Below are 25,041 nucleotides of genomic sequence, written 5' to 3'. Positions count from 1 at the left end.
ACTCTGCTGGTTTTGATACTTAGTGTATGAGATATCACTCATGATATGCTTACCCGTGTGCTTAGAATAATCCAAGCTTTAAGTAAATAATGGTAGGTATGATTAGCTATTTAGTTAGATGCTTTGAGTTGAAGAGAATGTTATGGATAATTCATAATTTAAAATTTCTTTTCCTTGTTGCCTAGGAACACTAAACAAAACTCAAATAGGTGGCTTTCGATCTTGTGGGTCAGGTTCTCTTTAGAATGTGTAACATTGTGTTACAGGAAGCAGTCCTTCACATGCCCTGTAGGGAAGACCTGTAGGAAGCAGCCCTTCACACGCCCAATTCCATCTTCTCCAAATTCAGTCAATACACCTACTTTTTGGGGGGATTACTATGATCCATAGTTCCCATTGACATTGAGACCAAGTAGTAGTTTGATTTTACTGTGGGAGATGGGTTGGTGGAGTGACCCAAGTAGATCACAGCCTCTATCTCTTGGGTTCACCATGTCTCCAAGGTAATTAGCTGTGTTTTCTCAGGTTTTGCTTGAGTTCAAGATCCAGGATATGCCATTTCACAAGTATACTGCCATTTTGCATTCACAGTGGATAGGGGTTCCCTTCATTTGTACTTACATTAGGCATTAAAAATGACTTCCTCCTCTTGCTTCTCTCATGGTTGTGCTCTCAAGGCGAGAAGCAGAGGAGTGTGGGAGTGAGGGTCCTCAAAGACAGTGACTGGGGCCTGTACCAAACCTCCCACACTGGTCCACTCTGGTAGTTTTTAAAAAAATTTTTTTTCCCACTCTGGTAATTAATCACAGCGTATACCTGGCAGCTATGGCTCAGGATTCCTGGTCTTTTCACAAGATAGTCCTCCATGTCAGTCTTGTTGGAACCAACGGCGATCACTGTTTTCTTCCTACTACTTGCTCAAAAGTCAGAGAAAGCCTGATAAACGCTTATTAAATTAACTGACCTGCTGGTGTTGCCCCTCAAAATATGGTGAGTAACTTTTTAGAAAGTCTTTTCTTGGAGAAGAAACATCTGTATGATGTTGGCAATTTCTTTCCAGATAGATCTATGATTCTAAAAAGGAATATTCCCACTTGGGACAAAAGCCAACTTCAATATCAGTTAGTTTTTAGCTCATGCATGGGATTGAACAAATTCTACATATAAGAAAAATTCTTTTCAAAGCTTCTCCTTTATTTATGGACCTTATAAATATGACCACTGGAAGATTGCTTGCAGGATTATGGGATTTATTTTGTGTGTTTGCCATGAGGATGAAATAGAGTTTTGGAGTTATTGAGGCCAGACGCAAAGGGAAATTAAATAAGCCTTATGGATGAAAAGAAATTTTTTAAAAGTGCCCTATAAGACATATCAGGTAATAAAGTACCAGGGCCAGATGGATACACAGCTGTATTGTACAAAACATTCAGTCATAAATTACTTCCAATTTTAGAAGAGGTTTATAAACATGCTCCAGGAACCAAAGAAACTTCTTCTTCTTTCAATTTTACTGGCAAGAAAAAAGAAATGTATGGGCTATAAAATTAATTTTATTCCTTAACTCTAACTAAAAAGCTATGGCTGTTAGATTTATAAAGCTATTAAGCAGTATGTTTGCCTGGATCAAGTGGATTTATTCTATGGAAAATTTCTGGAAAATGATATTTACTACTTAGTTAATCTTACAAATCCAGTACCAGATAATTGAAAAAAAATAGGTATGGCTAGAGGCCTTTACCTAGTGAATTGAAGAGCTGAGTAAAAGCACTCATTTCAAAGAAATAGTCATAGAAGGTTTTCTGTAGAAATTTCAGGACTATCCTGAATCCAGGCAGGATAGAAATGGCTTTCTCATTTTTAGGAATATATCCTTGGAATAATCATGTGTATATTAAACTGTTTAGTATCATACTTGTTTCTTAGGGTGTGGTTCAAAATAGTAGAAAAACTGGAAAAAACCTTTATGCCCAACACCAGGTTTAGTAAATTATGGTATATTCACCCCATGGATATTATGTAGTTTATTGCAATTAATATAGAATATTTAATACCAGAGAGATGGCCATCATATTTTAAGTGGTAAAAACAGGCAAAGCAAGCCTTTGTGGTATGATTTGCTTTATGTAAAGTAATAGAAAAAAGTTTGTGTGTCTTCAGGGTCCAGCAGGGGGTCTTGTTAGAGCCAACTAAACATTGAAAGCCTAGACAGCCAGGAATGCCCTTGGCCCAGGCTGCTTGGGGGGTGTTGGTCAGGAGCCCCAGCTCATCTGCAAGGCAGTATCAGGCATTCCTCTCTGGTGGGAGACCTTGCAGCTCCTCTGCTCTGGGGGAGGACAGAAGAGCCACACCAGGCAAGGCCAGAGCTGCCATTTGCTTGGATGTCTCATATCTGACAGTGGCTAATTTTTTTTTTTTTTTTAAATAACAACTCGATAAGCTTTTAGGTCTCTAAAGGACATTCCACTAACAAGAATCACCATACTCAAGGGAATCTACACCTCCCTTTCTGATTTAAAGCTCATTTACAGAGGCCTCTGGGTGGCTCAATCACATGGGTATCTGCCTTTAGCTTGGGTTATGATCCCAGGGTCCTAGGATCAAGCCCCGTGTTGTTGGGCTCCCTGCTCAGTGCGGGGCTTTTGATGGTGGGGGATGTCTGCTTCTCCCTCTCCCTCCAACCTTACCCCCTGCTCATTTTCTCCCTGGCTCTTTCACTCTCTCAACTGAATAAATTTTAAAAATATTAAAAATATAAAGCTCATTTACAGCCTTCCCCAACCCAGATGAAATTTACCAGCCAAGGCTCATCTGAATCACTAAACAACATCGCTTATCGCTATACACGGAATAGCTGTGTCCCTCCCCCCAAATTCTTAGGTTGAAATCCCTGCCCCCAAGATTAGGGGATGATGCCATGGGGGAGGTGACTAGGTTATGAAGGCAGAGCCCTCATGCATGGAATTAGTTCCCTTATAAAAGAAGACTGACAAAGCTCCCTTGCTCCTCTGCCTTATGAGGTTACAGCAGGTGGTCTAGGAAGTGAGCCCTCATCAGACTCTGCCAGTACTTCGATCTTGGACTTTCCAGCCTCCAGAACTGTGAGAAATAAGTTTCTGTTGTTTATAAGCCACCCAGTCCTTGGTATCTTTGTTACAGATGCCCAAATGGATGGACGCTTAGTGTCATAATTCACATTCCACCTGTTGAGGAATCAGGTGTTTTGGTGGTCAGTTTAAGACAGGAGCCAGGCTGGGGTGACAGTCCAGCCTTTATTCACTCAGTGCAAGAGGCCAGAAGAGGCACCTCCCACCTGGTGTTGTATTTGCCTTGTGGAGTCAGACCCCTTACCTTTATCACGTCTCCAGAACATAGAGCTAGAATGTCAACTGAAGGGCCAGTTTTCATAGATCAGGGCTTTTAACCCTTTACAGGTAGTATTTGTTACCTTAACCCTCTTTACTTACTCTCTGCTTCTTTTCTTTTGTCCCTTTGGATTTAAGTTACTTTCATGTGTCATTTCCTTTTTAGTTGTTTGGTGACTTGGCTAAAAGTTTCCGTGCTCCAGGGTAAAGCGTCTGATGTTGTATAGCCCTGGGCATGCCCATAGTCCCTGTGGGATGACAGTAGCTTTAGCAGGGCTGGCCTGGGCTATCTCTCCCCTCATCTTCCTGTTAGCCTGTCCCCTCTGCTGGTTATACACCCAGCTAATAGTCTTCACTCATATCCAGCTGGATGCTCTCTTGTTTGGAACACTCTGCTGGGATCTGAATTGGTCTACAGTCTTATCTAACTAAATTTGAGTCCTTCCTCAGGAGTAAATGTCTTTGAGGTCAGGATTTGAGGTTTTGTTTTGATCCAAGAGGGTTATTTTTAGCTGTCTTTTCCCTTCGTTCTGTTTAACTTCCACTACCATTTAGCTTATTATTCTTATAAAGTTACCAGCCTTCTCTTAACTGCTTACCATGAAAATCTCCACTGCTCCCACAGTGTCCCGGGGTTGAAACTTCCCCATACCATGTTCCAAATAAAATCATTCCTTCGGGGAGAGATTCTAAGCTCTCTGTTCTTACAGCTTGTCTCTGGGCAAGGTCTATGTTCAACTGCTGTAGAGCTTGGGGCAGGGACATGGTCTATGTCCCTCTGAAGGACGCCCCTGCTTGCTGAGCTGGGTGCTGCTTGGGGGAGTAGCCTGTGGTCTTCTCAGCTTGCCTCTCCTGCTCTGCCTGGGATGGAGCTTCTGTCTAAATGCTTTGAGGGTGATGGAAAGTAGCCCTGGACCTCTCAGCTATTCTTGCCTGGGATAGAACTTCCACAACATAAACCAAGTTGGGGGGGGATAAATGCCGGTGGCCTGGTTCTCCCAGAGATACTGGGGCCCCACACTGAGAGCTGGGGCACTTGGACACCCCATATGCTAGGCTGCACCAGCTGAGTTAGTGTCTCCATCATGTTGGGCTGGAGGGAAGGGAAATGCCACCACTTCTTGCTATTCTAACTGAGATCTAGTTGATTTTCTTGAGTAAATATTTCTCTAAAGGCTCTTAAAGTGTTGTATGCTCTTAGGAGAATTTCTAGAGGCATAAAATTCTTTAAAAAATAATAATTTTGACTAGTTATAGTTGTTTCATTAGGGAGGTTTGCAGAGCTTTTTTCACTGCTTTTCTAGAAATCTATCCCCCTCCCCGTCTTGTTTATAATTTATATGTGTCTCAAGGACCATTAGCCTGATGTCATTTCATTAATACTACACATTTATTAAAAAGATGGAAAAAATATCTCACAGTCTCTTAATGGTTATCCAGAAGGATGAGGAATTATGTTGATTTAAGTACTTTAAACATTTAAAAATTATTTTATTATCTGTATTTTTTTGCCTCAATTTTTTTTTTTTTTTGAAATGAGAAAGAAAAGCTTTTAATAAAAGAAGCAAATAAATACAGATTGTTTTTCTCTTGACGGCTGGGAAGGTGGCACAGGCATGCAACCCAGTCTCCCTCTTCCTGAGAGACTCCCTGGCAAGAAAGATGTCTTGGTCAAATGTCTTTATAAACATATTAATGACAGACTTCTTGGCAGCCGCCCTAATGGCTTTCTAAGATGAGAGTCTTAATTGTGGAATATTTTTAGCATAGCAGAATGTACCTGGTCTGTCTAGAATTGATTATGGTAAACAGACCAGGATCTATGGATTTATGGGGCCTGGCTTCCTGGAAAAAGTCACATAAGCTATGGTTGGGGGAGATCATCGAGAGGACACCACTGCTGGTTGACCCTCCAGCTGGACTCCAGCGATCGAGGCTCGTGACCCCTTCCCCTGTCCTCCTCTGTCCTCTCCTGTCCTGGGAGTGTACGTTCGGCCCAGCATTCCTGTGGCTGGAGCTGTTTTAAGGACATAGCCTGGAGAGAGCAATGTGTTATTGAGATCATCTGGACTGAATATGTAACTGAAACCCAGTTGAGACCTCTGAATAAACTGTAAAGACTGGCAGCCGGGTGTGGAGATGGACTCGTCTCACGGCCACCCAAGACAAGCCTTGTAAGTTAAGTTCCTTGATTATTAGACCTGCCCGCCGTCCATCTAGGGTGCTCGGCCTCTCTCCCCAGTCTCTCCCTGCCTCCCGTGGGCTGGGGCCAGTGTGACAGCCACAGCTATGTAACTATAGGAATAAAAAAGATATTTGATGCCAGAGATAGCTTTTTTGGTGTAAGTGATGATTGCATATCTTAGATATTGACAAACAACATAAGAAAGGACTTGGGAAGCTGAATCAGGGGTCCTGGGCCTCTCCCTGCTGTTTATAACACCTAAGGGCAAAAAAAATCCTTGATTCTGGTGAGCCTGATCTGAGTATCCAATCCTTTGTCTTGTTTTAACATCTAAGTAAGAAAAAGAGCTTCTTTCTCAGGAGCACTTGTGAGTGTCAACACTTTACGGAAACAGTCTTAGAAATCACTGAACTCTTTCCTGGTAAATGATAAGCAGTTAAATTCAGGAGAAGCACGGAGCGTCCACTCACTGTCAGCACTGCTATTTATAACATGAATCGCGTATATTTTATCCAACAATTGGATAATGCAGCTTTAGGTCCTTTTATTTTTTCCTGAAAACTAATTTGCTCTAATTTGACGATTCACTGAAATAGTTTTCTGGGAATTGATTTTTAGTGAATTGGACTGCTTCCAGATGATATGATTAAAAAATAAAAATATTTACCCCAGTTCCTCTGGCATTTCCATGGTGCCTGAGTATAAAGAGAAATTACTGAGAGTTGTGGAAAGTGAGTATCCTTTTCCTCAGTTATGAGAAATCTCATGTTTTGGGTCTGTTTTATGCTTTTTTTTCTGTCTCATGTAGTAAAAGGCTTTCTTTTTTATGTTAAATTGATACACCCCTTGGAGAAAATATGAAAAATAGAGAAAACACATATTTTTAAAGTTTTAATTTTAATTCCAGTTAGTTAACATACAGTGTAATATTAGTTTCAGGAGTACAATGTAGTGATTCAACAATTCTATGCATTACTCAGCGCTCATCACAACCAGTGCACTCCTTAATCTCCCATCACCTATCACTCATACTTCGCCCACCTCCCCTCTGGTAACCATTAGTTTGTTCTCTGTGGTTAAGAGTCTATTTCTGGGTTTGCCCCTCTCTTTTTCCCCCTATGCTCTTTTGTTCTGTTTCTTAAATTCCACATATATTCCATAAATCCTATGATTTTTTTCTTTCTCTGATTAACTTATTTTGTTCTTTTTTATGGCTGAATAATATTCCATTACATGTATATATCCATTCATCAGATAATGGACCCTTGGACTCCTTCCATAGCTTGGCTACTGTATATAATGCTTCTGTAACAGGGTGTGTGTGGGGGCATGTATCCCTTTGAATTAGTGTCTTTGTATTCTTTGGATTAATACTTAGTAGTGCAATTGCTGGATCATGGGGTAGTTCTATTTTTAACTTTTTGAGGAACCTCCATCCATACTGTGGTTTTCTACAGTGGCTGCACCAGTTTGCATTCCCACCAGTGGTATAAAAGGATTCCTTTTTCTTTACATCTTCACCAACATGTGTTTCTTGTGTTTTTGTTTTTAGCCATTCTGACAGATGTGAGGAGATACTGCATCCAGGTTGTTTTGTTTTTGTTTGTATTTTTTTTTATTGGCTGCTTGGAGTTTATTTTCCACTAGGTATTAAGTACACAGTTACAGGGTTTCATGAAGGTTTGCGTGTGGCTTGGATAGTACAGAGTGGGGTTCTCTCAACTTCCTTCTTGGTGTTTTGCTGTTTTGATATAAAAGAACCCAAGCATTACTGCTTGCTGCAGCCTATCTTAGTCTATAGGAGGGGAAGGGGGACTCTGATGAGCCTAGAGCCTCTTGAAGCCTGGTGATGGCCCACTCAGGATTGAGGCTTGCTGTTGGCTTTGCCAAGCTGGCCATAGGATTGCTTCCTCATGGCTTCCAGAGCCAAGTCACAGATGATTGTACAGCTGGAGGCCTGAGAAGACTTTGAGCATTCTGGGGACTCCAGCACTGTAGCCATGAATGGGGATTTCTAAAGAAGAAGCTTGCCCACCAGTGACCCTGATTGGCCATGGGGAGACTGGGGTGGTGAGGGGCAGGTTCTCCAGGTGCTTCCCCAGGAACTGTTACTGGAAGTAGAACCCAAGTAGTGCTGGTAGTAATCGTGAGTGGCCATGAGCTAGCTGCTGGAGGGGATGTCTGCCATGCTGTTGTTTGTAGGCTAGTAGAAATCCTGGGTGGCAACCCCTCTCAGGCCTCTGCTGGCAATCACGGTGGGCAAGGGGTCGGGCCATTAGGGTGTGGAACTCATTCGCAGAGGAGAAGGCTGAAGGCAGCTCCTGAATCCAGGAGTGGGTAGGGTCTACGCTGTAGTTTTGATTTGCATTTCCATGATGATGGGTGATGTTGAGCATCTTTTTATGTGAGAAATATCTAGAAAAAAGTTGCTATAGCCAATGTCAGAGAAAGTTACTTCCTGTGCTCTTCCAGGATACTTATGGCTTCAGGGCCTCTTATTTAGGTATTTACATTTGAATTTATTTTTATATATGCTATAAGAAAGTGGTCCAGTTTCATTCCTTTGTGTGTAGTTATCCAGTTTTCACATGCCATTTGTTAAAGAGACTATCCTTTTCCCATGGGATATTCATTCCTCCTTTGTAAAAAAACACATTTTTAAAAAGATTTTATTTATTTATTCATGAGAGACAGAGAGGCAGAGACATAGGCAGAGGGAAAAGCAGGCTCCACGCAGGGAGCCTGATGTGGGACTCGATCCCAGAACTCCAGGATCACACCCTGAGCTGAAGACAGATGCTCAACTGCTGAGCCTCCCAGGTGTCCCAAAAAACCATTTTTTAAAAAGATTTTATTTATTTATTTATTCATGAGAGACAGAGAGGCAGAGACATAGGCTGAGGGAGAAGCAGGCTCTTGCAAGGAGCCCGATGTAGGACTCCATCCCAGGACCCTGGGATCATGCCCTGAGCCGAAGGCAGACCCTCAACCACTGAGCCACCCAAGTGCCCCTCCTTTGTCAAAAATTAATTGACCATATAATTGCGAGTTAATTTCTGAGTTTTCTATTCTGTTCCATTGATCTATGTGTCTATTTTTGTGCCAAGACCAAACCGTTTTGATTACAAAGCTTTGTAGTACAATTTGAAGTCCGGAATTGTGATGCCTTCAGGTTTTGCTTTTCTTTTTCAAGATTGCTTTAGTTATGTGGGGTCTTCTGTGGTTCCACTCAGATTTTAGGATTATTTGTTCTAGCTCTGTGAAAAATGCTGTTGGTATTTTGATAGGGATTGAGCTGAATGTATAGATTACTTTGGGTGGTATAGACATTTTTACAATATTTGTTCTTGCAGGCCATGAGCATGGAATGTCTTTCCATTTCTTTGTGTCATCTTCACAGGAAATGAATCACTTTTTATACATTTTAATACATTTTTCCCCATCTTTTCTTTATGGTATAGGTTTCTCTCACATGTTTGTAAATCGTTCTGAAAGAGTTAAAACATTTTAACATCCTAGACTTCATTTTAGGTAGGATATTCACTTAAGTTTACTCAAAGAAATTAGCCAGACATCTCTCTGAATTATCCAATTATTCAAATGTACTGAGTCATCAGAGCTCACCAAATTGCTTGTTTTTGTTTCTTCCTGACATACACTGGTCCTGTGAACATAACAATAGGCTTAGAAGAGAGAAAACATCCCCTTTAGATAGGGGCAGCACTTCAATAAGATGTAAGGAAGGAAACTGATGAAGAGACTTTAGCCTTCAGGTGCATTTACCTGTCCCTAGGTAAGTCATGTAACTTCCATGACAATTTCCCAGGTGTGATGAGGGACTGGACAGGGTATTACTGTGGTCCTTTCCAGGTGGAATAGCCAACAGCCATGGAAAGGCATTAGGCCATGTTTCAGGGACTTTCCATTGTATGTAAAACATTGCTCTCACCTATAGAATTCTTCTGTCACCAAAATACAAATGCATTGTATTTAAAAGGATTTTTTGGTTAATTCAGCTTGGATTGAAACACATTTTCTGGGCAGCCCAGGTGGCTCAGTGGTTTAGCGTCTGCCTTCCGCCCAGGGCCTGATCCTGGAGACTGGGGATTGAGTCCCATGTCGGGCTCCCTGCATGGATCCTGGGTCTCTGCCTCTCTCTCTCTGTATGTCTCTCATGAATAAATAAAATCTAAAAATAAAATAAAAAATAAAAAATAAAAAATAAAAAAAAGAAACATTTTCCCACATAAATAATGTTAAACATAATGGTTCAATTTCCAGCTAGATGGCTAACAGAGAGTTCTAATAGTATCATTGGTTTTTATTTGCTTCTGTGTCATAATGGATCCTATGTTCTATCTGGAATTTATAAGTTCAGTAACATATCACATATAAATAGCATACAGCCACGCTAGTCTTTAAATGCAAATCTTCTCTTTTCCTCTTCTTCCTCACTGTCCACACTCCAACAGGAAAGCAGAGAGTAATACCAAAAATAACATCAGCTAATATTTACTGTAGGTATATTATGTTCTAGTCATTGCATATTCTGTATATTTTATTATTTAATTCCCATTACTTTCCCCATTTCATACATGAGCAAACTGAGACTAAGAATTCAAGTGACCTGTCCAGAGAAATACAGCTGTTAAAATGTGAAACCAGGTCTGAGGCCTCCGAACCCTGTGCTCTTGCCTGCCCCCTTGTGGCAGCAGTACTCCTGAAGGCCTGGTCCACAACCCCCCACCCCCACCCCAAGTAGCGGTAACCAATGCCTGTTGCCCAAATGTTTCCGTAGTAAAAATCCCCTTACATGCCTTCCTCCGCCCTCGGACTAGCTCAGTTGCCCCTCGTTAGGCTCTCACAGCCTTGAATTTAGAGTACTCATGACTTTCATACTAGCATCTGTGCAATAACTTAATTACTGTCTCCATGCTTCACTAGACGTAAGCTCCGTGGGGGAAAGGACCCTCTCTGTCTTCACCTTTGTTCCCCCACCAGGAGCGTTGTTGGGTCCCCGTTCATATATTTAGAACAGATGAGTGGGAGCTCTGCTTTTATGGGAGCAGAGAGAGAGGTGCATTTGTGGGAAGAATACGGGCCTCAGTGTCTTGGGGGCAAGGTTGGGGCTCCCATATGGACGGATCTGGGGGGCAGCCACAGGTGTGTAGCTCCTAGGATGGCATTAGGATCACTCTTCTGTCAGGTCATTGCATTGATCTTCAAGTAGTTTCCTTTGAGACAGTTTCCAAAGAGTCAAGAGGTCTACCATCTGCACAGTAATTTCTCACAGAGCTCTGTTTCCATAATCCTTTGGTTCTTTACATTTTTTGGTTATTTATTAATTTTACATTTCCCCCAGCTTTATTGAAGTATCATCAACAAATAGCATCACGTGAATTTAAGTGTACAGCTTGAAGACTTGGTCCACATATGTACTCTGAAATGAGTACCCCAGTGTTCTTAATTGAGGCTCCTCTGCAGAGGCCTTGGTAAATATTTGGGGGTTTCTTTTTTGCTTTGGGGAAGAAGCCTAACGCACTAAGCCCAAGGCCCTCAGCATCTCATCTCATTTCCTGCAAGTGTCCAGTGTAAAGGCTCCTCTAGGGCCAGTCTCCCCGGACTCTGTCCTCATTGTGGCCTCTCTTCCCTCTATCTGCCTTCAAACTACTTCCACTTCACGCTCTCCTCCTTTGCTAAACCCTAGTGGCCCCGTAAGGCCCAGTATCTATCTACCTTCTCCGCACAAAGCCTTTCAAGGCTGACCCTCTTTTTTTTTTTTTTTTTTTTGACTTAGGTTTTTATTTTTTATTTATTTATTTTTATTGGAGTTCAATTTGCTAACATATAGCGTAACACCCAGTGCTCATGACATCAAGTGCCCCCCTCAGTGCCCATCACCCAATCACCCCCACCCCGCGCCCACCTCCCTTTCCACCACCCCTCGTTCGTTTCCCAGAGTTAGGAGTCTCTCATGTTCTGTCACCCTCTCTGATATTTCCCACTCATTTTTTCTCCTTTCCCCTTTATTCCCTTCCACTATTTTTTATATTGCCCAAACGAATGAGACCATATAATGTTTGTCCTTCTCCAACTGACTTACTTCACTCAGCCTAATACCCTCCCATTCCATCCACGTTGAAGCAAATGGTGGGTATTTGTCGTTTCTAATGGCTGAGTAATATTCCATTGTATCCCTAGACCACGTCTTCTTTATCCATTCATCTTTCGATGGACACCGAGGCTCCTTCCACAGTTTGGCTACTGTGGACATTGCTGCTAGAAACCTCGGGGTGCAGGTGTCCTTGCGTTTCACAGCATCTGTATCTTTGGGCTGACCCTCCTGCACCCAGAGCTGCACCTGCCCAGCCAGTGCCACCCCCACCCCCCGTCCTGCCTTCTCTCGGCGCAGAGCCTCCCCGGGTGGGATGGGGTCGCAGGGTCGCCTGCCTTGCCCCCCTCCCCGACCGTCCCGCCGCGCTCGGCCCTGGAAGCGGCTGTAGTACCGCGCGTCCTTCGGCAGGTGGCAGCCTTCACAAACGGAATTCAGGCATTTGGTGGTTTTGCTCTACAGGATAGTGTCCCTAATGAGAGGCGCAGATGCCCCGAGCAGCTACCTCAGCTGATCTTGTTCACTAATTAGAAACATTCGCTTCCTCGGAGTCACAGAAATGTTCCCACTATTATTCTGTTTTGTGAAGGGAAACAGTCTGAGTTGTCATTTAAGTGATTCCATTTCCAGCTCTCATGTGTTTGGAAGATCAGAAGATACCAAAACAAAGCTCTTCTTTTATTATTATTATTATTATTATTATTATTATTATTATTATTATTATTAATTATTTTCCCAGAGAATGAGGGAGGAATCATGATCCTTTTTTTTTTTTTTCAATTTTGGTATGCAGTTTTTCTTTTCACAAAATGATGAAGATATTAAAGTTGTATGTAGGGATCTTTATCATTAAAAGCAAGAAGAAGGGGAGAATGTTTTTAAAGACAACGGTAGACGGCTAATTGACAACAACATAAAAAACGGGGCATATCATTTAGGATTCGTTCTGTCTTTAACAAGAATGTTTGAGAATTGGTTGCTTTATGAGATGGAGAAGTTTGGTACCTGACACTGGCACATTAGGTACCCGGAGCCTTCTGGAAACTTGACATAGGCATTGCACTTGATAAAGATCACTCCCTCTCTCAGTTCATACCTTGACTGTGGCTACTCACTGAGGCATCTTGCTTGGACGATAGGTGCACTTCCTTTTCTTGTAGTATCCCTCCAGGGCTTTGGTTCCCTACTGTAAATTTTACTTCCTGTGTTGTTTTCCCTCAGATCATCCAACCCCTAGAATCACTTTACCTCGAACTATCTTCATTTATGTGTGCAAAACAAGTACAGTAAATAGGAATTGAGATAGAAATTTAGCAAGCAAATGGAAATGTGTACTTCTACATATATGTTGTGCTCTTCAGAGAAATAATGTGGAAGGGCCATGTATTTATTTTAGCAATGAATCAGTGTCTTAAAACATTTTAAAACTTCTCTTTGGGTTTTATTTCAGAGCCTGTTGTGGTGGGATAAGCTCGGGTCTGAGGTCATTCCATGGATCCTTAGGTCTTAATTCTGCACACCCCTTAGCATTCTTGTGCTCTCCAGATGGTATTTATCTCCTGAGCTTTGTATCACCCTAGGAGTAACAAATGCACTAATATCTCCTCTAATCTCTCAGGACCGGCTTCGAACATTCTCTCATTTGCAATTTGGGTACAGAAGACTTTACTCCTTAGAGTCTTGGTGTCTGACCTGAGAAATGAGGAACTTCAATGGTCTCTACACCACTTGTGGGTGGATCTTTAATTTCCGTTGGACTCCCACATCTCCGAGGTCAGACATCTTTAGGATTGAAAACATATTTTCTAATTTACAGAAAAATATACATAAATATATACCTATACTCTGTCCGTTTTAATTTTTTCATTCTTCATAAAGTCTTGCCATGCTTTCTTAGAGAGTGTTTTGCCTAAATATGAATTATGATACAGAATTTAGGTTAATCTCAATCTTTTTATAATTTCCTATATCCCAAACCTATTTTAGTTATTGTAGTTACTCCCAACACCTCTTATATTTTTTGAAGATTTATTTATTTATTTATTTATTTATTTATTTATTTATTTATTTATTTTTAAAGATTTTATTTATTTATTCTTGAGAGACACAGAGAGAGAGAGAGAGAGGCAGAGACACAGGCAGAGGGAGAAGCAGGCTCCATGCAGGGAGCCCGATGTGGGACTCGATCCCGGGACTCCAGGATCACGCCCTGGGCCAAAGGTGGATGCTCAACTGCCGAGCCACCCAGGCATCCCTATTTATTTACTTTAGAGAGAGAGAGAATCCTTAAACAGATTCCCCAATGAATGCAGAGCCCATCAAGGGTCTTGATCCCACAACCCCGAGATCATGACTGGAGCCAAAATCCAGTTGGCTGCTTAACCAACTGAGCCACCCAGACGTCCCTCAGCACCTCATATATTAATTACATTTCATCTGTATCAATTGCTTAGGGGTGATCAGTTCAGTGAAATCTCTTGTTTGAATATCAGTTTGTAAGGGATGGCACAAGCTCATAGGAATATACCGTTTGCAAATATATTCACTCATTTATTAATCAGTAATCGGCTAGTATGTTCATTTATTCATGTATTCATTCACTCAGCTGCCATCGACTGAGCATATACTCAGTGCAGCCATTTATTACTGCATTGGTGACAACAGCAGGAAACAAGACCCTTGAGCTAATTCAGTCCCAGGGGAGCTTGCTGTCTGGTAGGTTGCCACTTTTGTAAGGGAATTGAAAGTAAAATACTGTTCAGGGAGCACCTGCTGTGTTACTTTCACTTTCAGCTCCTTTCACTGATGGAATGTCATTTAATCCTCACAACATTTTTCAGGTTGGGTATTACTAGAGTAATTTCTATTTTATTCCAGTGGTAAAATTGGGGGAGGTGGGATTTGGACCCAGAGATCCAGCCCCCCTGGGCACCCCAATGTGGACATGACCATCTTGGCCTCAAAGTTTGGTTGTCTGCACCATATTCAGTTCCCTTTCATTAATCTGCCATATTTTAGCTTAGACTTTACGGTAACAAAAATATAAGCTGAGAATAGTAGTGAGAGACAATCCTCATGTAGTTTTTATTCTGTGCAGGGCACTATTCTAAGTGCTATATATGTATTCATTTAATTTTCACAAAATCCTGTGAAAGAGATATCATTTTATTTTATAGGTGAGGGATCAGAAGCACAGAGACATCAAGTAGGTGGCTGGGTTGGGATTTGAGTCCAGATTGAGTGTCAGGGTTCGTGGCATGAATCACCATGCCATCCTGACACTAAATAGTTGAACCCCCACTATGTAACCATCCACATGATAACTCCCTCCTTCCACACTATTTATTTATTTATTTTTCCTTCCACACTATTTAGCCAGATATAGCTAAGTACTTCCTGTCCATGTGTCAACATGCATGTGCCTATTCATGGAGCAACTGCGCATGAGGTACAGGCTTTGTTGGGGTTGTTCTAGAGTTATTCATGCTTGGCCTTTCACAGTCTGCTGGCAAGAAGTGACTGAAATGGCTTCTCAGGGCCACGGGAATTTCAAAGTCACCTGGAATATTCGTCATGGTGGACAGGCCTTGGTAATGACTATTGCAAAATGGTCTTTTTTGTAACTATGAAAGGAAGGATTTTAGAGGCCTCCTTGGTTTTAGATTTTAAAAATGCTTACAAGTCCCCCAGTTTACTTAGAAATACCTCCCTCTGTGTTTACCAGCTTACTGCCTGTTTTCTTTCCAGCCAGGGTTTGCTGGAGACTTAGTATGGGCCCACATGCTGGGTTTGCCATTAGATTTTTTTTAAAACTGTATTGCCTTTGGGTTACACAAGCAACTCTTTGAACATAATTTGATTTTTAAAAAAAGCAACTGTATTATTTTTAAACAAAGCTTTATTTTTTTAAAGTCATAGTTTATTTTATGAACTATATATGGCAGACCTTCAAGCTTGGTGGGCTGTTTTAAATAATGAATATATGTTTATGAAGATGTAGCTGTACAGCAATAACATAGAGTCTTAGCTGTAAGAAGTCTCCAATATATCCACATCCTTTGAAATCAGAACAATTTTCTGGAATGGTTAAATTGCTTTTGTGGTCAGTTATGGCATTATCATAATCTGTTGTTCCAAGTCACGCTATGGACTAGGACATTCTGTGTTTTTGCTCAGCTCACGCAACGCAATTTGCACTTCATCATTCTACTTAAGATAAAAGTGAATGTTCAATTAAGAAGTCATGCAACTACTGAGTAAAAGAGTCAGAAGACAACAATTAAAAAAAAAAAATCCCTCCCAAGAACACACACACACGAACATACACTGTGTGTGTGTGTGTGTTTGTATGGTTAAAACAGAGTCAATTCATATTAGCATTCTGTCAGAGGAACTCTCCTTGAACTCGTCCATTGGTTCTGGCCAGTGCAGGTGTCCACCTATGACATGCCCGAAAGGCTCTTGACCTCAGGACTTATTGAGGATGAGGAGCACATTTGTTGAGTGTGGTTGCATCTACACGGGGGAAGAGAACCAAACACATGTTTTTACATGGGAGTAAGCAGATGTGCAGGACACTAAAACAACATCTGGTTTTAGGGTTCTCTGGTCTCCTCACAAAAGGATCAATAAAAATCTCTGAGCCAGTTGTGTCTAGAAAATGGTCTCTGTTCTGTCTTGCCTTTATTACCTTTTCTCTGGCTCTTCTTACTCTAGGTGACTGAGGGACGTCACTCCCTTGCATCACAGCCCTTATTACTATATTTGGGGGGAAATTCTCTTTCTTTTTATCTATCTTGGCTCTGAGCTCTTTATTTAGTTTTACTAGTTTTGACTTTATCAGTAAGTCTTGTATCAAAGTAATACTTGTACATACGTAAACATAATTGAACAGGACTAAGGACTTCTAAAGCCCCCGTCCCATTCCTCCCACCCTCCAACCCAGCCCTCCCTGAAAGTGATGGCGTTAAACTCTTTTAGTTGTTTCTTTTAGTATTTTTTATAGTATTTCTAACTGATATGCCTATGCTGATAGTTTGTATCTGTTCCCAATTTTAGACATTATTCTTTTATTGTGGATGAGGCTTTGGCTCTCTTTCTCTCTCCCCCATCTTCATTGCTTAGTCTGTTCCGGTCTCCTTCCTCATATTCTAGATGCACCCACAGTTTTGGTTAAACCATTGCTCAGCATTTCCATTATTATGACCATATAAGTTGTTCACTGCAGAAGCAAGTAATGTTTGGAAATTGTGTTTCCTTTCTCGTATAACTTTTTAATCTCGATGTTAATAATTGCTTTATTTTTTCATTTGCCTTGTTTGCTATGTATGCATTAATAGATTGTTTTCCAGGTGCCCGAACAGATTTGTCAAGCATCTTTCAATACTTTTTTTTAAACATGTAAACAATTGAAAAAAAAATCTGTGGATTCCTTCACTTCCATCTTCCCCATCTTCATCTGGCTCCTCACTCAACCTGGAGACTTTTCTTTCTGGGCCTGTAGCACTTATTTTCTGGATTCCTTGTCTTTCTTGTCCATATATTGATTTTCTGAAGCATTAACTTGCTTGAGAAGTGTGTTTTTGAATTCTTGGGCAGTTGGAAAATGTCTTTATTGTACACCACACCTTGATTAATTAATAGTGTTGCCTGGGTCCAGGTGGCTCAGTGGTTTAGCGCCACCTTAAGCCCAGGGCCTGATCCTGGAGACCTGGAATCAAGTCCCATGTCAGGCTCCCTGCGTGGAGCCTGCTTCTCCCTCTGCCTGTGTCTCTGCCTTTCTCTCTCTCTCTCTGTCTCTCTCTCTGTGTGTGTCTCTCATGAATAAATAAATAAAATCTTTAAAAAAAAAAATAGTGTTTCCTGGTATGGAATTCTGTTCACATCTGCCAGGATTTTGAAGGCCTTGCTTACTGTGTTTCATAAGTTAGGTATTTTTTTTCTCCCTCCAACTTTATTGAGGTACAACTGATAAAATTGCAAGATACTTAAAGTGATGGGTTTTTTCATCAGGGAGACCCATGCCCTTTGCTTTTAGAAAAATTTTTAACTTTATTTCTTTAGCAATTTCTTTCCTCCTTTCTGCTGTCTCTGCCTGGATCTTCTGTTAATTGGATCATAGGTGTCAAGCCTAATTTTGAGTTAGAATTAGGAGTCAGTCCTGATTTTCTTTTATTCTATATGAGTCTTGGCTTTTCATTGTACTCTTCCAACCCTCATATTGAGTTTTAAAAAATTTTAGCCTAGACATTTTTCAATTTCAAAGAGCTCTTTATTTTTGATTTTTTAAAAAGATTTTATTTATTTATTTATTTATTTATTTATTTATTTATTTAGAGTTGGGCAAAGAGAGAATCTTAAGCAGGCTCCATGCCCAGCTTGGAGCCCAATGTGGGGCTCGATCCCATGACCCTAAGATCACCACCCAAACCAAAATCAAGAGTTGGATACTCAACTAACTGAGCCACTCAGTGCCCTGAAGATTTTATTTTTAAATAATCTCTACATCCGTTGTGAGGCTTGAACTCACAACCTTGAGCTCAAGAGTTGCACACTCCACTGATTGAGCTAGTGAGGTGCTCTGGTTTTTAATGTTGCATTGTTTTCTTTCTTGTTTCATGGATGCAGGATCCGCCATTAACTTTTAGGATATTAAGGATGGTATGATAGTGATCTTCTGTGTTCTGTATTCTACCATCAGAGAATGCGTTTTGAATACCTCCTAGGAGTCTGGCATTATTTCATACTAGAGATAGAGTAGTGCATGAAACATGGTCCCTGCTCTCACAGATTGTTTATCCAAGATTTTTGGGGCCTGAGCTATTTGCTGAGAATCAGAATGGCATGGGTACTTGGAAGAGAGAGATTAGGAGTTTAGTTTAGGAACTGTATTTGTTTCCTGTGGCTGCTATAACACATGACCACATAATACTTAGTGGCTTAAAACAAACAAAAATTTATTCTCTTACGGTTCTGGAGGTTACAAGTCCAAAATCTGTTTCACTGAGACTGAATCAAGGAGTAGGCAAGGCTACATGTGCTTTCTATAGAGGCTCTAAAGGGGCATCTGTTTCCTTGACTTTTCCAGCTTCTAGAACTTTATTCTTTCCATCCTTTGACTTGCAGCCCTTTCTATCATCTTCAAAACCAGCAATCTTGTGTCTCACTTTAGCCATCATTAGTCAATATATCTTTGCTTTCTTTTATAGTCAAGTCTCCTTCTATTTCTCTCTTATAAGGACATTTGTGATTATATTTAGAGCCAATTGGGATAATCCAGGATAATCTCCCCATATCAAGATCCTTAACATACAAGGTTAAGATTTACTGGTGCCAAGAATTAGGACCTGGATATCTATGCAGGTCCATTATTCAGCCTCCTACTGGCATTTTAAGTCTGAGACACTTTTTAGACATTCAAGTAGAATGTCAAGTGGCAGCTGGTATGTCAGCCTTGGGAACCGTCAGCTTACATGTAATATTTAAAGTCAGGGGTTAAATGAGATCACCTAGCAAATGAGTGTAGAGAAAAAATAGAGGATTTCTAAGTCTGGGGAAGTTCCAAGTAGATGTTGGAAAGCTGAGGAAGAACCAGTAAAGTTGACTAATGGGTAACAGCTAGTGAAGTAGGAAGAGAACCAAAAAAGAAAGAACGTTGACTTTCACAGTGGGCTCAGAAGCAATAGCCCTTCTGAGAGTGTGGCTGTCAAGGAGCAGAGTAGTGGAAGGAAAAGATAGTATCAGAGATTTTTTTTAAAAAATCAACTTTATTAAGGTATAATTTCTGTATAATAAAATAATTTCCCATATACAAATATATAGTTTGATGAGTTTTGTACACCTGGGTAACCAGCACTGCAAGCCAGATTTATAACATTTCCATCATCTCTGAAACTCCCGCAGACTCCTTTGCAGTCAATCTGCCCCTGTTCCAGGCAAACATTGATTTTCTTTGTCACAGATTTGTTTTGCCTGTTCTAGAGCTTCATATAAATGGAATCATCCATGATGTAGTCCAATTTCTTTTGTTCACCATAATGTTTTTGAGATTCATCCATATTGTATCTACATCTGTTACTTTTTATTGCTGAGTGGTATATAGATATATCACCTTTGATTATCCCTTTATCCATGGACATTTGGGTTATAGGGACATTCTAGATTGGAGGTATTGTGAACAGAACTGTAATAAAATTCATATACAAGTTTATGTATAGTTGTATGTTTTACTTAATCTTGAAATATTTAGGAGAGCAGTTGCTGGGTTATGTATGGCATTTTATGGTTAATTAGAAAAAGTATACGGTCAATTGGCAAGTGGTTGTACCACTTTACAATCCTGCCAGTAATGTATGAGCATTCTAGTTGCTCTGCATCTTTGTCAGCACTTGGTATTGTTACTTTTTAAAATTGTAGCTACTCTGGTGAGTATGTAGTAATATCTCATTGAGATTAACTTGAAATTCCTTAATGACTAAGGACATTCAAAATATTTTCCTGTGCCTCTTTGTCATTTGTTTAGCTTCCTTTGTGAGTTGTCAAAGTATTTTGCTAATTTAAAACAATGGGTTATTTGTCTTCTTATTGAGAACTAAGAGTTCTTTTCTGGGTACAAATCTTTTGCATATTTTCACCCAAATTGTGTGGCTGACCTTTTCATTTTTTTTTAACATGACTTTCAAAAAAATTTTAAAAATTTCATCTTAAAACATGTTATCAGTTTAAGTTTTTTAAAAAATGATTTTGTGTATGAAAAATCTTTGCCAATCCGTGATAGTGAGAAATTTTTCCTACGTTTTATTCTTGAAGCTTTGTGGTTTTAGCTCTTATGTGTTAATTCTATGCACACAATGAAGTTAATTTTGTTTATATGGATATCCTTCTTTTATTCTTTTCTCAGACTTATCAAGTTTGAGCCTTATTGAGTTTGTCAAAAATCAACGGACAGTATTTATAGGACTCCATTTCTGTTTCATTATTCTATAGGTTTATCCTATGTGAACATTACTGCAACTTATCCTAGGTCTTGAAATGCGTTAGTGAAAGGCTACCAACTTTGCTTGGGGGTGAGAAGATCCTTGTCTATCTTCTCATTAAAACAAAAATCACTACTGGATAATTGGAATCACTGTTATTTATTGGAATCTAGAGGAAGAGTACATGGGCTTAGGGCTGTGATCTAACATTTTTCACTGAGAGAATCCCATTATCAATGTCGAGTTTTCTCCCCTTTCGTGCTGTTCAGTTTCTATCAGTATATGTTACTGTCTCCTACAGGCTACATGGCTCCCAGCAGCAGGGCAAGGGGATGCAGACCCAATGTTTACTATGAAGGCCTTTCTTCATCTCCAAAGCTATGTGCTTCAGCCCTACTCTCCACTACCTGATAATTTTGAGTCCTTCTGGTCTATATTTTTCAGACATGAAATTTCCAGTCTCCTAAGCAAAGGGAAGAAGGCCAGGGCCAGGCTGCAGGGAACTGAAGAAAGGAAAAGGGCCCTTGGTGTTGATCATTCCTTACTTTGTATACAGATTTTTCTTCCTCGATCTCATTTCATTTCCTGGTTCCTGGTGCGTCTACCTCTGAGCTTTTTCGCAGTACCATGGGTGATCTGACTTTGTTTTTTAAAATCATTGTTCTCTGTCTTAGATACTGGATTTCTCCCCTTTGTTAGAGCTGCTAACACTCCCCTGTCTGCTTTCCATTGTTGAAAATTTGTTGATCTCACTCCTTTGCAGTGGTCTCCTCCCCAATTTTTGTCTTTGTGCATTTGTACATTTTTAATTCCTGTAATTTATTTTAGTGGCATTTCAAAAGGTAGTAGATAATATCCTTTCTTCATTCCACTTGTTATGTCAGATGTACCCTTTAAGGTAATAAATAAATAATAAAGATTTCAGGAATGCTATTCCTAAGGAGGTTTATTACCCCTTCAAGGATGCTCTGTAAAATAAATGTCTGTTGCTGACTACCTGATTATGACTTATTTTTCTACTTGCTGATTGTCATAGTCTTGCTCTTCAACCTCTGCTTTCTGGGCTGGGCACCTTCAGGCCCTATCCTGGGTTCGAGTTCTTCTCACATTGTACTAATGGCATTGCATGGTGGTCACACAGGTTCCAGGAGGATTTCTATTTCTTTTGGTATCAAGAGTATCTTCATAGCTAGAAATGATTTTTCTAGAAGCATAGACAACATTAAACATCACCTTGGACTAAAGGATTTTTTCCTACTTTCGTGGAGTCTTCATGTGGCCTATTCCAAATTTTAAACAATGTGTGTAACTGTCATATCAACTAGAGATCTTCCTTTAATTTCCAATACTTTATTCTAGTGCCTTGAAGCTGTGGCCTGTAGAAATCCATCCCCAGTAAGATTTCTGAAAATTTACAAGGAACTCACATTTGGATGGTCTTCTCTGACAACTGCATGTGTGTTTTAATTTGAGCTACACTGCTACAGCCTGCATGTGAATTCAGACCTCTTCAAATTCCAAAAAACCACCCTCACTCAAAGCATCTGTCAGTATCAAATTGAGAGGGGTCTTTACTGAGTAGAGATTGAGGGGAGAAGAATTTGATTCGGGTAGAGGTTGAGTGGAGAAAAGTTTGAATTATATACAGATTGAGTTTTTTTGTTTTGTTTTGTTTTTTGTTTTTTTAGAGATTGAGTTTTATTAAGAGTGAGTTATACAGAGGTTTAATTGAATGGCATGGTGGCAGATTTGGGGGACCTATGGAGTAGGGGTCATATTTCACATAGTAGAATAAACAAACAGAAGTCCATAACAAATTCCCCAACATCCTTTTGGGGTCATCTTTTGTCTCTTTCCAAAGGGAAAAGGGAGAAGGACTTTATCACAAGGCAGTGTCCTTGCTCCACTCTTTCCCCTTCTTTTTCTCCTCGGCCTCCCCCACTCATTCTAAAACAACAAATTCCTTTCCTTGTTTCCCTCAGAGCAATTTCAAGCTCTTCTTGGATAGCCAGATCCCTACTGTTTCAGTTTACACTCCAAGTGCTCATCAAAATGTTTCTCAGAGACTATTCCAATCCTAGGAGGGTATGATAAAATTGCTAAAATGATGCATTTTTTCCCTACCTTGCTTGTTACATCAAATTTAACTAATGATAAATTACAAAATACTGTTTCTTTCTCTTCTTTCTTTTTGGAGTTCATTGAATAGAATGCCAGGAGTATATTTGTCAATACTGACATGGAGAACTAAAAGGAAAGCTCAATGCACTCTCCTTGGGGAACACTGACATAGATATTTGTATATGAGCCCATATTGGGATACTCCTCTCTGGTTCTAATAAATGAATTGGTCAAAATGGCAATGGTAGTTTTTTTTACTTTAAATGGAAACATGTCAAGTTGACTATAATGAAAGATGCTGCTCTACTTCACTGTTGCCGTATCATAATGTAAATCTCTGCATATGTATTTATGTAGTTATGAAATCCCACTGGGTGAGCCTACAAGTAGCTGAAGTGCCAGTTCCCACATTAGATCTGAAATTCCAACTTACAGTAACAGGCGATGCACGTTTACCAGGTACTTAGCACTGTGCTAGATAGAAAAGATGTGTGAGTCACAGTTCTTCCCTTGAGGGATTTTGAGAAATCTTATTAGCAAAATAAGACATAAGCAGAAATAATTTCTCGATGATATGCAAGAGCATAAACTTAAAGGTGGGAGTAAAGCTCTATGTTTTGGGACTTGAGAGAAAGGAAGGCTGTTGTAGTTTCGCCAGACAGAAAGCCTGTGGGAGGAAAATGAGGCTTCATTCCTAGCAAGAGGTGGTGCGCGGGAGAGGACAGGATTTGGACAAAGCTAGGGTTAAGGGAATGGATGAAAGAGAGATAGAAGAAGATGAAAGGAGTATTTCTTGGGGAATGCTAACAGTTGAGGTCAGCTGGGTCTGGTGGGCATTGACTGGGTTCTAGGGCAAAGAGACTGCTTTGTCGCACAGAGAGGAAGAAGCCACCACCATGTGACTATACATGAAGAACAAAGAATGATGGAAATGGCTATGAGTACATTTCAGTGTTGCACAAGTCTGTGTTTGCTTGCATAGTGCTTCCAGGTCTTTCTCAGCAGAAAGAAGGAAAACAAATGTTTCCTTCTCAATGAGAACGTTGTGAAGGGAAAACATTTTGGTAAGAACTTCAAGTTAATGTTTTGCATAATGTGGATGAGAAGAAAAAAAACTGCTGTTGACGCCGTACCATGTGTGCCTGCCTTTGTCTGTTGACTTGCCAGCCCACTTTGAAATGAAACCCAGTTATTTATTTATTTATTTCTTAAAAAGATTTTTGTTTACTTATTCATGAGAGACACACAGAGAGAGGTAGAGACATAGGCAGAGGGAGAAGCAGGCTCCCTACAGGGAGCCTGATGTGGGACTTGATCCCAGGACCCCGGGGAAGCACGACCTGAGCCGAAGGTAGATGCTCAATCACTGAGCCACCCAGGTGCCCAAAAATGAAACCCTTTAAAAACATATTTTCTCCTCAAGAGGAGCAGACTCGTGAAGCTTATTATGTGAGAGTTGATGAAGTCTCCATGGAGGTGCTTGTGCCATCAAAGATCACCGCCAATTATTCTATCAGAGTGAGGAAGGTTCTCCTGCTTACTGCGTTCTTTTGGGTATATTCAAACATTTTCTAACAGAACTTTTTTATTCCTAAAGCACCGAAGTGTACCTACAATTGCATTTCTGTCTTTTCAGACAAATCTGGCAGACAAGGAAGCTGGAGATGGTCTGAGGAACCAGGCTGTGGGGAGAAATGGCCAATTTTGACCCTCAGAGGCTCTCAGAGCTCTTTGAAGAACCCATCTCATATCATTCTAACACATGAAAATGCACCATGTTCTAGGATAAACTTCCTTAATGTGGAAATATCATTTGAGCTGATGTAATTTTACATTTGGTAAACATTTTAGTTGAATATTTCTTCATGTTAATTTTGCAGGAGTTAAAAAAAAATTGGAACAAATACTTTTTTTTTTGTCTGCATAAGACTCAGTATTTTCAGAGGCTATTGATCAAACAGCCGGAAGGCCGTGGGCACTGTGTCTCTAGCGCCTAGCGCCTAAAAGCCCTGGAGGGAGGGCTCCCTGGGAGTTTCCCGCGGAGGAGGAGGGGACTGTCATCCAGTGCAGACTCTAGCAGTGGGCATGAGGACTCTGGGGCTGGCGCTTGTGCCCACCCCACCCCAGCTCCACTTCTCTGAGTTCTCACGGGCACCCCAGGGAGAAAGGGGAGAAGTGGCTGCCTTGTGTGTTCCCCGAAAAACCTGTTTCAGCTCTCTGACCCTCTAGCCCACCTCCATCCTCAGCCCCCACCCACTCCCTAGTGTCATATGTGGGGCCAAG

The 25,041-nt window shown here is 40.6% G+C and overlaps 1 long non-coding RNA gene across 1 annotated transcript; it reads left to right on the top strand.

Annotated features, from left to right (window-relative positions):
- Positions 1-822: 822 nt before the first annotated feature.
- On the top strand, positions 823-24,662 carry LOC144322226 (uncharacterized). The gene is made up of 2 exons (XR_013387810.1): positions 823-990; positions 24,395-24,662. It is a non-coding gene; the product is annotated as an uncharacterized LOC144322226 (long non-coding RNA).
- Positions 24,663-25,041: the final 379 nt, after the last annotated feature.

Source organism: Canis aureus, chromosome 10 (genome assembly GCF_053574225.1).
Source record: "Canis aureus isolate CA01 chromosome 10, VMU_Caureus_v.1.0, whole genome shotgun sequence".
Classification (NCBI taxonomy): Eukaryota; Metazoa; Chordata; class Mammalia; order Carnivora; family Canidae; genus Canis; species Canis aureus.
This window is presented reverse-complemented; position numbering and strand designations above follow the sequence as displayed.